The sequence below is a fragment of the Spermophilus citellus genome (genome assembly GCF_964194105.1).
Source record: "Spermophilus citellus genome assembly, chromosome: 9".
NCBI classification, from domain to species: Eukaryota; Metazoa; Chordata; class Mammalia; order Rodentia; family Sciuridae; genus Spermophilus; species Spermophilus citellus.
The window spans coordinates 57,793,062-57,807,333 of NC_138191.1; the positions used below are offsets into that span (position 1 = coordinate 57,793,062).

Consider the following 14,272-nt stretch of genomic DNA (forward strand, 5'->3'; position numbering starts at 1 on the left):
GAAAGGGTTCTAGCTTCTTGGAATTCTTCTCAATTGTAACAGTCAATTGTAACTCTTAAGGAAGAGCGATGAAATTTGCAGTTTGAATGCTGAAGGTGTGCTTCCCCCCCCCCCCCCCCCCCCGGGGCTGGGGGGAAGGGGAGGCAGAAGTCAGCAGGCTCTTTGAGTCAATGCACCAAGTTCCAGTTTAGGACAAGGCCTCTTCCTGCCAATCCTCCAAATGAAGAACTTTAGAGTTTGGATTCTCACTACATAAAGGTAGCAGTTAAGGACTCCAAGGGTAGGGACAAAGGGAGAGATGGCAAACAGAAGGGTAAGTCTCCCGCTCCAGCTGGGCCAGACACGGCACAGCTGTGCTTACCAGGCCAGCCAGAAACAAGGCGCCATGTCCAGGAAAGAAGCCCACCTCTTAGCCTTTCCTGGTCTCCAGCCTCCCACCTTCCAATTCCCCATTCCACTAAAGATGGGTTTAGACTGTCTTGTGAAATCCTGGGACACTTTGATTATTATTTAATCCTGTCATGGATTTGGTCAAACTGGCCTAAAATATTTACCCTAGTGAAAAAGAGTCTAAAGCTATGAATGTCCCCCAAAACAATGTAGCAGTAAAGCAAAGGAAACACGACATCAAATAGGTCCATTCATTTTGTGACTTGATTATCTAAAGATGATTTATGTTTTTTTCATTAAAAAAATTATTATAGGGGGTAAGAATGTAGCTCAGTGCTTTCCCAGCTTGTGCAAAACCCTAGGTTTGATTCCCAGCAAAACACACACACACACACACACACACACACACACACACATTACATATTTGAGATAGAGATGTGAAAGAATCACATGGTGTTCCATTAAGGAAATAGATTCTACCATGACAGTGTTATGGAAGCAAAACCCTACACCTAACAAACAAGTTGATCACATGGAGTTTTTCCACAATCTACAGTCCCATAAATCATAAGTAGAGTTTTTAAAAAAACACACAAGCATTTTTTTTTTAAATTAAGCAATCTTCTTTTTCTCAATTAAGCAAGCTTCGTTTTCTCTTTCCGTCTCCAGGTGGAGATATTCCAGGAGATATTCTCCACCTTCCTTGATGTTCTAAAAGGGAATTGAGGGCTTCCCGTCAAGTACTCCCCCATTGTCAATCCTAATTGAATGCCAGTAGTTCAAGACATCCACATATGGGATGTCTTAGTCCATTTTCTGTTGCTCTAACTGAATACCTGAGGTGGGGATTTGATTATGAAGAATAGAGGTTTATGTAACTTCCAGGTCTGGAGGATAGGAAGTTCCAGAGCATGGTGCCTTCTTGCTGCGTCATGATGTGGCAGGAGGCATCACATGGCAAGACAGAGCACATGTGCTACCTGAGGTCTCTCTTCCTCTTTTTGTAATGCCACCACCCTCATGAACTCATCTATTCCTGCCTGCCGGCAAAAGGCCCCACCCCCAAATACAATCAGTGTATGAGTTTAGGATTATATTTCCACCACATGAACTTCTGAGGGATCCAATCAAACCCCTAGCACAGGGTCAACTCTTCTGAGAGAGAAGGTCTCCTATCCGGGAGCCCAGAGCAGACACCTGTACAGACCACAGTCCCAGCCACTGAAATGCAAGGGACCAAAGATAGAGCCTGTGTCAGAACATCAGCGCTCACTCAGAACCACTTCCTAACTGGGCAGATTCGTCAGCCTCTTTCCTTTGATATGCTTTAAACAGACCACAGACTGGGCGAGACAGAAACAAGGGGAAAAACAGCAGCTGGGTTGCCTCTGCAACTCTTGAGGTCAGCTGAGGGAAACATACTCCCCTCCAGGAAGGCCTGGGGTCATCCCCTCTGCCTAAGCAGTTGTGAGAGCTTTGCTCTGGCACCCATGAGCCCCCTTGTTCCTTTCTTCTGTGGCATGAACTAGATGCCCTTGGGAGGAAAAAGCTCTGGCTTCATTAGGTGGACTCCCAGGTCCACCCTTCTCTAAAAAGAACAAAAACTATTCGGGTTTTACAAAACTTTTTAAATACCTTCTTCCATTGTGCAGTTTTCCTTTGCAAAATGTATGACCCCTGTTTTTGCAAATCTGAAGCTTAGAAGCTGATCCCCACAAGAATCCACAGAAATCATCTTGCTTCTCTAATCATGGCCAGCTCTCCCTGAGAAATACGACAGCCTGCCAACCTCCTCCTGCCTGTTCCCGGGGTCCAGTCTTGGTAGGTCAAAGGCAGCCCCAGGACCCCATTATCCTTTGAAAAGAAAGAAGTAATTCCAGCCAATTCAGGTTTTGGGAAGATTATTGCAATGGTGTTTTTTGTGTAGATATCGATGTGGTTCTTGGCAAGTTATATGGGCACTGTTTGAAGAGATTGGTGGTGACATTTGAAAAGATCAAAGCGGGAACTGAAACCAGTTGCTGTCAGCCCAAAGTTCACTCAGCCACACAGTTTCAGAATTTGCCACTAGTATTTTGATTTTCTTCCAAAGCTCTTCACATCTTCTGAGGGTAATGGGATGCTGGGGAGAGAATTTATACGCTAAAAATATGGAGATGAAAAAGATTATGTCAACTTGTAAAGGATCCTCTGTTGTTTGGACTAGAGGAAGGGGGTGTGTGAAATGAGGAGTCCTGGAGGAAGAAACTGCAAAGCTGAGTAGGCATCTTGGAAAGAAGTTAAGATTTTTTTTTGGATTTATCCTACTGCCTGTTCTCTGGCACACACAGGCTTGATCTAACATGAGTCGCATCCATCAGAGCAGATGCAGGACGCTCAGGGTTTAATTGTTTTGCAAGGTCCTGGAGCAGGGTGAGAAGTGGCTCGGTGAGAGTGAAGCCCTAGGCCCATTACTAACCAGTCATGGCTGGGGGGGGGGGGGGCGGTAGTTCTCCAACTTGTTCTTTTTTCAAGTTCTAAGTGAGCAGTAAAAGAAGATGCTTATCTCCTTCCTTTATTTTAGCAGCTTCTAAGTTTCCATTTCCTTCTTGAAACCTCTGACTCAGTGACTGGAGGAATGCTCCCCCACCCCACCCCATCCTGTCTGTGCTCACACTTTCATGAGTCCCCCTTCACTCACCACCTTGCAAAACACACTCCACTGTTTTTACATGCCGCGTTGACTGCCTTGTTTATTTTACATAGGTGGGTCAACTGTAGTTTAGATTGAAGACTGGCTGTGGGTGCAGTTAGCTTTTGATTATTTCCAGAAGAAAGATGCCATGACATATCCATATTAGCATTTAATATTATGTTTTTTCCCCTTTTTAATGATAATATTTGGCTAATCACTAAAGCATGTGGTGTTGGTCACCTCTCAACCTCAGTCTAGGAGGTGCCCTGGAATGACCCAGGCGTGGGGATCATCAGGGTTATTATCATTATTATTTAAAGCATAATCATTTCAACTGGATTGTGTATGTCTACTGTATTTTATTTATTTCTGAATAATGTTTATGTATTTTAATTACTCAAGTAGCACACACAAAATACAGAAATTTTAGAAAAATAGGAAATGCCGTTATAGCACATATACTTTTAGTATTTTTTCAATTTCTATAGATATTTTTTTCAACAACAATGGTATATTGTACCACTTGTCTTAAAATCCACTGTTTCACTTAGAAACACACCATGAATATATATTTCCAATCTACTACAGAGATTTTTTTAAATATTTTTTATTTGTTGATAGACCTTTATTTTAGATATTTATATTTGGTGCTGAGAATCGAACTCAGGGCCTCACACATGCCAGGCAAGTGCTCTACCGCTGAGCCACAGCCCCAGTCCTCTAATGCAGAGATTTTAATGGCTGTATAGTATTGCATTATATAGATTTTACATAGCCAATTCTCCATTACTGCTTATATATCAAACTTATATATCAAACACTGACACTATATGCCAAGCGTAGTTCTAAGCTCTGTGCGCATATTAACCATTTAACTTCATCATAACCAGTGAAGCAGGTATTATGATCATCCTATTTTGCAGATGAGGACACCTAGTCACAGAGCAGTTACATTACTTGTCCAAGGTCGCACCACTTCGTAAGCATATAAGCCAGATTCCAACCCAGACAAGTGATGCCTGGTCTGTGCTCTGATCACACTCTGCTCTCTGCTCCTGCTGAAAAGTTATGACCTTCCTTTACCTGAGAGAATGGCTTAGTGTACATGAGACATCTCTGGCAAATAAGGAACCACTGTTCTGTGAGTCACTGTTATTTAGAGTTAAAGCGTCAGCTTCTTGGTCTGACAACAGGGCATCTGGGCGGGATGAGGGATGGGCGGTGTGAGCGCCACAGTCCAGAGAAAGCAATTCCAGGGGAGGCCGCAGACTCGGGTGCTGCCAGCCTGAGGCCTGGGTTACTTCCCCTTAGGCAGAGGCAGAGCCATCCCAGCCTCCCCTGAGTGATTGTAACCTCCTCGTGCCAAACCGAGGAGGCTCATCCTTTACTCTGCCATAGGAACTGCTGCATCTGACCAAAGCAGGCCAAGAGGCTAGGGGAAGCCAAGGTAGGAGACCACTGGCCAGCAGCTGGCAGCTGGATCCACGACCAGGGCCTGGGGGGTTCATCCAATCTATAAGTGACTTCTAGGGCAGGGCCTGGAGCTCATGAGAATCCTCTGACTAATCTTCAGAGGCCAGGTGCTGATTTCCTGGGTGACTCTCAGCTTCTTATTCATCGCAGCCTCAAGACTGAGCTTTGGATATGGCCACCTCCTTTCCTACCCTCTCCCTCCTATAGTGATGATATGATATCATAGTTGGCTCTAACAACTGCTCTGTTTGACTTATTTAATTCTAGCTTATCTAATTCCCACAACAGTGCTAGCAGGCAGAACAGTAGTTAGCCATAATTATCCTCATTTTAGTGATGAAGAAAGGCAGCCACAGAGGTTAAGCACTCTGACATAAAGGGGAAGGGTGTCAGGTGTGGGGAACATGGTAGGGTTGTGACCTTGACTCGAAGTTGTACCCAAGAACAGGTCACCACGGAAGAGAGCTGGGGCTGTCTTGTTCCCTCAGTCAATCATTGCTGGGAAGAGAAGGTCTAAATAAACAGTTGGAGTTTGATAAGGGAGAGTGTTAAGGCTGGAGGTGGTTAGAAGCTGTGTTTTATTTAAGCACCTCAGGCAATTGTTGGCAGGGACTGGAGTAGAATTCTATGAAATAACATTCCTCTCTCTCTCTGGGAGGTCTGTCAGCTTCATTCCTTCATTCCTTCTTTCACAAGGGAAACACAGAGGCCACAAGGGAAACCAAAGTCAGCTGGGAAGCATGGTTATCCCTCTAGTGCCAGCACCTGTCCCTTTAAGTGCTTAAGATCAAGACCCGTTGTCCCACTGTGGACAGAAGTGATAGATGTTGTCACTTTCCTGCCTAGAAATTTGTAGGGATTTCCCATCATACACAGATGGGGTCCACGATCAACCTCTGTGAGTCTTTGGAACAAAATATGGTCCAGTGGCGAAGGGCTCCATGGCCATGCCACCCAGCGGAAATCCTAGCCCTGTTCCCTCACTAGCTGTGGAACTTTGGCCAAGTTTCTCAACTTCTGTGGGTCTCAGTGTTCTCATCCACGAGATGTGGGTACTATCACCCACCTCAGAAATGCCCAGCACATAATAAGGACTCAACAGCTGTCACCTGCTATTATTACATTTGACCTCATTGTGGCACTCCCCACCTCCAGCTCATTATGCTTCACCCCCGATACCAACCTACTCTCTGTTCCTCAACTTGCCAAACTTATGCCTACATTTGCACTTTTTGCCCTAAAGTGCCTGGAATTGTTGGCCTTCAGCCCCTGTCCCCAGCAAGCCGGGGACCTGGTTTCTTCTCATTTTCAGGCTTCAACTCAAGGCATCTCCTCAGAGAGGACCTCCCTGGCTCCCCCATTTAAATTAGCCCCAAGGCTCTCTCTATCCCTTTGTCTTTCGGTCAAAAAATCTTTGTGATGGGGGAAATGCTCTGTGTCCATGCCACCAGCCACCAGCCACACGTGGCTCTTCAGCCCTTGAAATGTGTCATGTTTAATTTCATTTAATTTTAAGAATTTAGACTTATATTTAAATAACCACCCATGGCTACCCTATTGGACAGCACAGCTCTAGCTGTTCCCTGACCTTGGCGCTCCCTGAACTTGCCTTGCTGATTTGCTTGTCTGTTGTGTGTGGTCTATCTCCCCAACCAGAGGCTGAGCTCAGTGGGAGCGGGGCCTTGACCTGTGTTACAGCTGTGATCCACCTATAGCTGGGACAGTATCTGGGTCTCCTTAGAGCACCCTCAGAATTTTTGGATGAATAAAGGCAAAAATGGGCCTATAAAACACTTTGGTAAAGCCAAACACATAATGAAGAGGTAATATATATTATCATTTTATATATGTATAATTTGAAAGCCTGCAGGGGCGTTTAACTTTTTAAAATTCCTAACACACACACACACACACACACACACACACACACAGGCTGATAATTTTAGAATCATTTTCCTATTTATTAATGTATTTTTTATTTCTCCAAATAAGACTCCTCACCACCCAACTTGAATATATAATTCACTTCCCCTCTGCAAACTTAAGGGCCTGACCATAATTCCATTTCCAGGTAACTTCTGAGTAACCCATCATTGCACTGAGGCAGGGCACATCAGCAAATGCTCCCATCTGGCACCAGCCACAGTGGCCAGCCCTGGACCACAGAGAACAGGCTGCCTTCACTGGTCTACTGCCCAGAGATCACAGCTCCAGGCTTGAGGCTCTGACTTGGGTGGCACCTCTCTCTGACTATCATGAAGACATGAATATTCTTAAGGGGATTGCAGGATTTTTAAAAGTACAAACTAAGAGGGAGCAAGCTGTCTCCTTCCTGTGGGAGTAGTGAGGCAGGGTTGCCCTGAAATCCAATTCTTGGCACTCCTGGGAGGGCCTGGCTGGTTCCATGCCACTGGGCGGTGTGTGGTTTCCAGGGAGGGTTGGGGTGTTACCTGACCTCTTGTCTTAATGAAGTGTTTGGCTTCATGTCTGCCTCTGAGAGCTCTACACTGGAGCAACAGAGTTAAATCAGGGACAAGGGACATCTCCACCATGCCAGTTGTCTCTCTACACAGAATCTGAATCTGAGCCCAGGGATAAGGGGAACATGGACTTACTTCAGGGCTCAGTGGCCAAGACAGTACTTCCATTGCTCAAAGCCAGGTGCTGCGTCCATAGACCAGGTTCAGCTCACATGCCACGCTGGTCTAGACCTCCCCTGACCTGGGATTGAGCTGATAAGCTGGTGGCACAGACAGGAGACAGAAGGGTTGAGGTTGTTTTTAAGACTCCTTTGTGGTCAGTATGCTTGGATTTCTTGCCAACATTCTCTCTCCTTACATGCCTACTTCACCCCCAACCCCACACCCAAACACACATTTTCTTCCCTTAACATCAGACTCAATTCTGAGACTGTGGAAAGGACACATGCGCTGGGGCTCAGCTTTAGGAAGGGGTCTGTTGCAGCATTGTGGAGACAGGAGAGGGAAATGTGCAAGGATATGTGTGTAGCCCCAGACTTTCCACCATGAGACTATTGCTCATAACCGGCCAGTGGTAGGGTCCCTGCCCTTGGGGCTGTTAGGTTTCTTGTGAGGTTAAAGCACCAGAAGTGATATGTCCATCCTGACCCACCCCATCCTCTGGTTCCCCCAGGCCTGGGCTCTTTCACCATCTTCCCTCAGCCTCTCTCTGGGTCAGGCCCCTGCCTGTAGCCTGAGTCCATGTCCCATGCTGTCCCTAAGGGTGACTCAGAGCTTTCAGAGAAGGTGGAGGCAGGGTTCCAGGGGACACCTGGGGGCTCAGGGATACAGGACAACACAGCTCTCCTCTCTCAAGTATTGACTGAGAGTCACCAGGAGAGTGTTGGCTCCAGGACAGTCTTTCAGGTCCTGCAAGAGGGTCACCATGTAAAGCAGGCCACCTATGGTCCTGCTGGCTACGTTCTACCACAGGCTGCTCCCCTGTGCTACATCTTTGTTTGTCCCAGTGGTTGTGTATTATTTCTACTTTTTAATGTATGATTGCTAATTTGGCTATTTAAAAAAAATAATTGAATGCCTTTATGAAGAGGTGTCCCATACCAGGAACCTCTGGGGCTTTCCCATTGCCACCATAGACAGACACGTGTCTTGGGGATTTCCTCCCTCAATTTTTCCACCCAACAGAATGAGTCCCAGAATTGATGCCCACAGAGGTGATTGGTGACATGGGGTGACTGTTCACCCAGGCGTCTCCTGAAGGGGTATTTTGGGTTGTAGAGGACACCCTGGCTCCCTAAGGGAAGCTAGTGAGGGACCCAGGACAGCAAAGAGTACATCTAGAGTCTCCTTTAAGGTAAGTAGAAGATCTTACAATGACAAATGTGTTTATGGAGGGTCCGCACCTGCATGGGTCTGGGCCCTGCGCTCATGCCTCAGTGACAACATTGTGTCTAATGTTCCGGGGCCAGTCCAAGAGGTGAGTACTCACTGTCTCCATTTCACAGTGGGGAAACTGAGGAGCAGAGATGTGAAGGAGCTGTCCAAGATCACAAAACTTCAAGCAGCAGAGCCAGTCCTCAACCTCAAAACTCAGGTTGGGACTTTTATCAACAAAACAGCCCACCTCCCACTGTGCAGTGTCCTCTGCAGGCTGCCCACATCCCTGCTCTGCGCTGGGTGCTGAGAGGCCACAAACACCTGTGGGCAGCCCTCCACTGTATGTAACAGCCACAACCTACTTCCATCCCCCAGTGATGTCATATCTCTGCCTGTGGAGTTCTGCTGAAAGATGGCTCCCAACTGTGTCCATTTGTTCAACCCAGGGGAGTCCTGTCAGGGAAAGAGTATCAAAATATTTGCTGGCCATGCAGGAAGTATTCAGAGTTGTTGCCAGAGCACTACTGGGTGTGTGAGAAGCCATGTTCCTCCTGGCTTCTGTTTGTATCTGCCTGCTGAGGAGCAGAGAGGTTAAAGAATCTGTATTTAACCAATAAGTGGAAGCTATATTTAACCTTCTGTGAGTCCTTTAAAGATGCTCAAGCATAGTGTGGATAACCGGCAGGGACACATTTAGGAATTTTCTGCTTTGAAGTCTCAGGTGGGAGCCAAAGTCTCCGTGAGAGAAGTACAATTAGCATCTCCCAGAGTCTCAGGTGTGTGGAGCCCCTGGGGTGTGGGGCCCGCTCTGCCCATGACTGGAGGGGCAAGTCCCTCACCTCCCTGAGTTGTGTCCTCACCTATAACATGAGGTGGGGGCAGCCAGAAGAGATGGTCTTTGAGAGGCAAGGAAGCTTCTAGGAGCCAGGTTGTCCACATCTCCTTCATAAGAGCAGAGAGACAAGGTCTCAGTTTCTCCATTTGTACTGTGTGTGTGTGTACTTGTGTGCATAATGGATCTATATGTAATGTCTCTGGAACGGTGGCTGGCTACACCATAACAAGCGCTCCGTAAACATTGGCTATTATTATTTATGGCCCTTCCCTGCTCTCACATGTTATGAACCGAACTGGGAATCTTGGCAATCCTGTCTGAGGGATGATGCTTTGGTTGAGCAGTGGGTTGAGAAGCTGGCTGGAGGAAAAGAAGATTCTTCCTTGCTGTAGTCTAAAAACAGAGAGAGGGAGGTGGGAAGAAGAATCACTGAGGCCCATATATGATCAGCCTAGGAGTTCTGCCCACCCCTCCCTTCCCCGCAAAGTAAAACTTTAATGCAGTGATTTCACCTGTATAGAATTCCTTGGGGAGGGGTGGGGGAGACAGGGAGTATAATTTTCCACACAGCCTCGGCTCTCTGAGAGTGTCCTGGAGTATGAACAGGAAGGGAGTAGGGAGGTTGACTTTTGTTGCTCAAGCAGAACTCCACAAACTTTTTCTGTTCCTTTTCACTATTTTTGTGTTTCTGTCTCCCCAAGGGAGATACAGGTGCTACAGTGTGGGTTAAAATATATATACGCGAAAACCCCATGTGTCCGAACTAGGCCATTCAGATCAGGTCCCTGTGGCTTACTAGCTGGTCAGGGATGCTTTTTCCCTCTGGGGTTCAGTGTCTCATCTGTCCAATGGAGATGAGATGTCTTACACGGCTATTGAAGAGTGAAATACGATCATTTATGTGCAGCATAGATAGGGGCTCCGAAGAGTTAGCTTTCTCCTCTGGCTTTGCCTCCACTTCTGGCCCAAGAGGGTCCTCTGCCTCCCTGTCTACTTTTGTCCAAAGCCAAAAAAGCAGAAGCCAAGATTCCCTCTTGCTGTGTGCTGTTACCTTTCAGAACAAGACTGCAATCTTCCTAGAATCTCTGGGCAGGTTAGAACCTGTGGGCTGTCATCAGGAGGGGATGCTGCTAAGGGAAGTTATAAATAGGAAGGAAACAAAAGGAGAAACGCAACAGCCCCTTCGCACCTGGCCTTCAGCCACAGAGGAGGGCTTAGGTCTCAGTAAGGGCTGAGCACAGGTGTCACAGGGCAGGCTGAGGATGCCTCCTCTCTTTATTACCTGTCCTCCACTCACTTCTGGGATGAGTCATGAGGTTTGAGTGGCTAGGCCCATGGTCATGAATACGATGCTGTCTTGCCTCATGGCTCCTGACTAGGGTGGGCTGGGTGGGGTTGCGGTGGGGCAAATGGGTGAAGGGAAGAGGAGGGCACAATCATGGACCTGGTCAGCACTTCAAGGGGCTAAAATTCTGAACTCCCACCTGGTAGGGCCCCTGGGGCTCCCAAAGCCGCTGGATCTTTTGCCAGATCCTAGGTTCCTCTGAAATTCTCCTAGACTTTCTTATGTGCTGCCGCCAATGTCTTCTCCATTGAGGTCATGATGATCTCAAATGGTACCTTTTTGCAGATAAAGAACAGGCAACCCCTTTCTCCAGAAAACACAGCCCCACACATACAGCTGGCCCACATACAAATGGGTACACAAGCTGGACTTTAGCCTGTAGTTGTTCCCTTGGCAACAGGAATAGCAATTTTTCATTCTCTGCTTTAACGGTCTGGATTGGCCATGCTGCTGCTGCCTCTTCTGAATTCACAGCTCCTACCTCTGCAGCCTTTCCCATTAGGAGGGCCAGCTTTGATAGGTTTCAGATGATAGCCTGGCACTGTCCATTTCCCAGCCTCTTCTTTGAAGGGGTTTGGCCTCATTCCAGAGCTGGGTCAGAGAATATTTGAAGAGTCCCAAAAGATGTGATTTGACATTATTATCTGTGACGTCATCCAGTACTCTGGGCCCAGGTGAAGGTCGACTGCATCTCTCGTAGGAGTGAGAATACCCTGCTTATCAAAAAGCAGAGGAAGCACCACCTCTACTGCATTCAAGAGTCCTAGGGGTGCTACCATTTGTCTCAGTCTCTTCATCGTTCCTTCTAGAGGGGCTGACAGGTCAGCTTGTAAACAGCGTCCTGAACACCAGCTCTGACATCTGAGGCAGGCAGGAAAGTAGATTAGTGCCCACCCTCCCACCTAGACTGTTCCCTCACCAGTGATCTGGCTCTTGGGGTTCAGGGTGGCCTGAAAACATGGCATTTTGTGATTCCTTCTCTCCCTCTTTAAAAACTGCAGTCCCTGCCAGATTATCTGGACCACCTGTTTAGATGTAAATGGTTCAAAGCCAAGTTTCTGGTAGCTTTGCCAATAGCCAGGAGAGGCCACTCCCTCTGTGAAACAGAGCTAGAGGTGGGCTGATCCCTGGGTGGTCCTGGAGCTTCACGGAGAGGGGAGGGTTGGCGTGAGACACAGGCAGAGGTGTAAGGAGGAGCCAGCACCAGGTACTGTGATAACACAGGGCTGGGGGAGGCTGAACACTGTAAAATGATCCACAAGTGTGGATCATTTGCAGGTAATTGCTGAATTTACCAGTAGCATCTGCTAAATGTAGGGTCATGGAACACTTTTGAGGAGTACAAACTCAACTGGATAGAACCAGAGAGGGAGCTGTGAAGGGCATGATGAGGGGACAGGAAGGGATAGGAAAGGATAGATGGTCAGATGAAGAAGGGAGGAAACTGCGGGGACATGGAAGCATGGAATCAAGTGATGAGTTTAGAGGAGTCATCCTGAGGAGTTTGCATTTGAGCCTATAAGTGGAAAGAGACTTTGAAGGGCTTTACATGATGAAGGAATAGGATCAGGCTTGTATTTTAGAAACATCACTCAGGTGACTAGTGGAAGATACAGAGACCAACTGCAAGGCAATGGAGGGTCCAGGTGAGAGAGGATGAGCACCTGGCTTGCAGGGTGGTGGGAGAAAGGGAAGACAGCCTATAGTTGAGAACTATATAAGCATAAAGTCTCTGGGCCTTGGTGAATGGTGGACTGCATGTGTATTTGTGTGGGGCAAAGATGAAGAGATCTGGGTAAGAAGAGGCCTCCTGGAGTCCCAGCATGGGCAAGCAGCTAGACAGAGGTGCCATTCTGGTGTGAGAATATAAGGCAAGGAGGAGCTGGCTTTGGGTGAGTTGGGTTGAGGATGCACTAATTTTGAACTATCTATGCCATAATCAACATTTCATAGACTGCTTGGATATAAAAACTAAAACTGATGGCATTAACACTTTGGAAGCGTATGTGATGACCAGTTTACTGGACTGAGTTCAGGACTAAATATGCCTATTTTCAAGGTGACTGGGGAAAAAGAACTCACAAGGGAGATGAACTAGAAAGTGTTGGAGAAGTAGGAAAAGAGCAGGGAGGAGAACCACCTGATCTGTTGCCCCAGCACCTTGCACTTAGGAAGAAATGGTGTCTCAGAGACCACAAGAACAGGAAGAGCCATCAAGGAGAAAGCAGTCATCAGTGTTGTATGTCGCAGAAAGGCCCAATGATATAAGGTCTGAATCCTGTTCCCAGGGTCATTCACTGTGCAAGTCACTATTATCCTCAAAGGAGGGGCTGCATCAGAGGCAACCACTGAGTTACAGAGTCCTTAGTGGAAGGAAGAAGAGAGAGAGATGAGAAAGATGGTCAGGAGCATAAAATCAAACAAAAAAGTGTAGGGTAAGGGAAACCTAAGCATTGTTATTGACTGAGTTGGATCAACCAGCTGAGAGGGAGAAGAAATAGATGCAGAGAGGAGAGAGGGTGATTGGTAGGATAAGGTAGGGAATGGGATGAATGGGTGTGTACTGCACAACAGGGGTGACCCCTGGTCCTCTGCTGTTGAAAGCACAGGTAGAGAGGATAACTGTGATGTTGATTCTATTGAAGGGGGAAAGAAGGTGGGGAGTTGGAGATTGTTTGGTCTCATGGCCTTGATTTCTAGGTGAAATGGAGCACAGCCAAGCTTGTAAATATGGATTTGTGTTGGGGTAACCCTGCAGAGTTGCAGGAGACCTCCAAAGATCTCAGATTTCAGTTCCTTGGATATAAGAAAGGAGAAATTTGAATGAATTAATCTAAGGTTTTCTGCATAAATTAGAAACTAGCACATACGACCAATCATGGGATCCAAATGGTCAGAGAAAGAAGAGAGCTCCAGAGGAACCTGGTAGATCAGGAAGATGTCCATACAAAGACTATACCCAGGGGCCAGGGAATAGGAATGTGGAAAGGTGAGGTAATAGGCAGAAAGAGGCACATATTATGTCAGGAGAGTGACAAATCCAGGTGACAATAAGGCCCAGGTGGGCTAGGGACACTGGCAGATGAGGTGGAACATCAGTGTGGGCCACTGGAGCTGGGAGATGAATTTTCTTTGAGGCTGTGACTCTGGGGGTGTTGTCAAGACAGGAGTGGTTGGTTCCAAGGACTCTACCCTCTCCAGGGTAAATTAGGAGCCATGTCCGTTGGGTGGGTGACACCAAGAGGAGTATAGTCCAATGTTTCCCCAAATGTGTTTGATCACAAAGACACATGATAAGCACACAGTGTTCAGATCTGTCTGTCAATTTAGACTTCTAGGGGAGGAGTCTGGGAATCTGCATGTTCAATTTTCCCAGGAGGTTCACATGATCAGGCAGGTTTGAGAATCTTGTTATCAGGAAGTACAAGCCTCCCAGGATGAGGAGGGAGCTATGTAGAAGAATGGGGTGGAGAGGGCTAGAAGAAAAGGGAGAAGGGATAAGAAAGGGGAAGGGAACAGGAGAGCCACAGAGAGAAGGTTAGAACATCCACACCCCGAGGGCTCACATTTTGGATGAGCGCATAGGTGACAAAGGTGAGAAGCACTCTGGGGTGGTGTGATTGGATTCAGGCACTGTATCCCAGGCTCCTTGGTGGCTGGGATGGCATCAGTTCCTGGGTTCTCCTTGGAAGGAACTA

At 47.1% G+C, this 14,272-nt stretch overlaps 1 protein-coding gene across 1 annotated transcript in view; it reads left to right on the top strand.

Annotated features, from left to right (window-relative positions):
* Nucleotides 1–4,335: 4,335 nt before the first annotated feature.
* BCAR3 (BCAR3 adaptor protein, NSP family member) overlaps nt 4,336–14,272 on the top strand; it is a 139,552-nt gene continuing 129,615 nt past the window's right edge. Inside the window, exon 1 of the mRNA XM_081308338.1 lies at nt 4,336–4,511. The gene's annotated coding sequence lies outside the window, so the exon portion shown is untranslated. The remainder of the gene's footprint in view (nt 4,512–14,272) is intronic.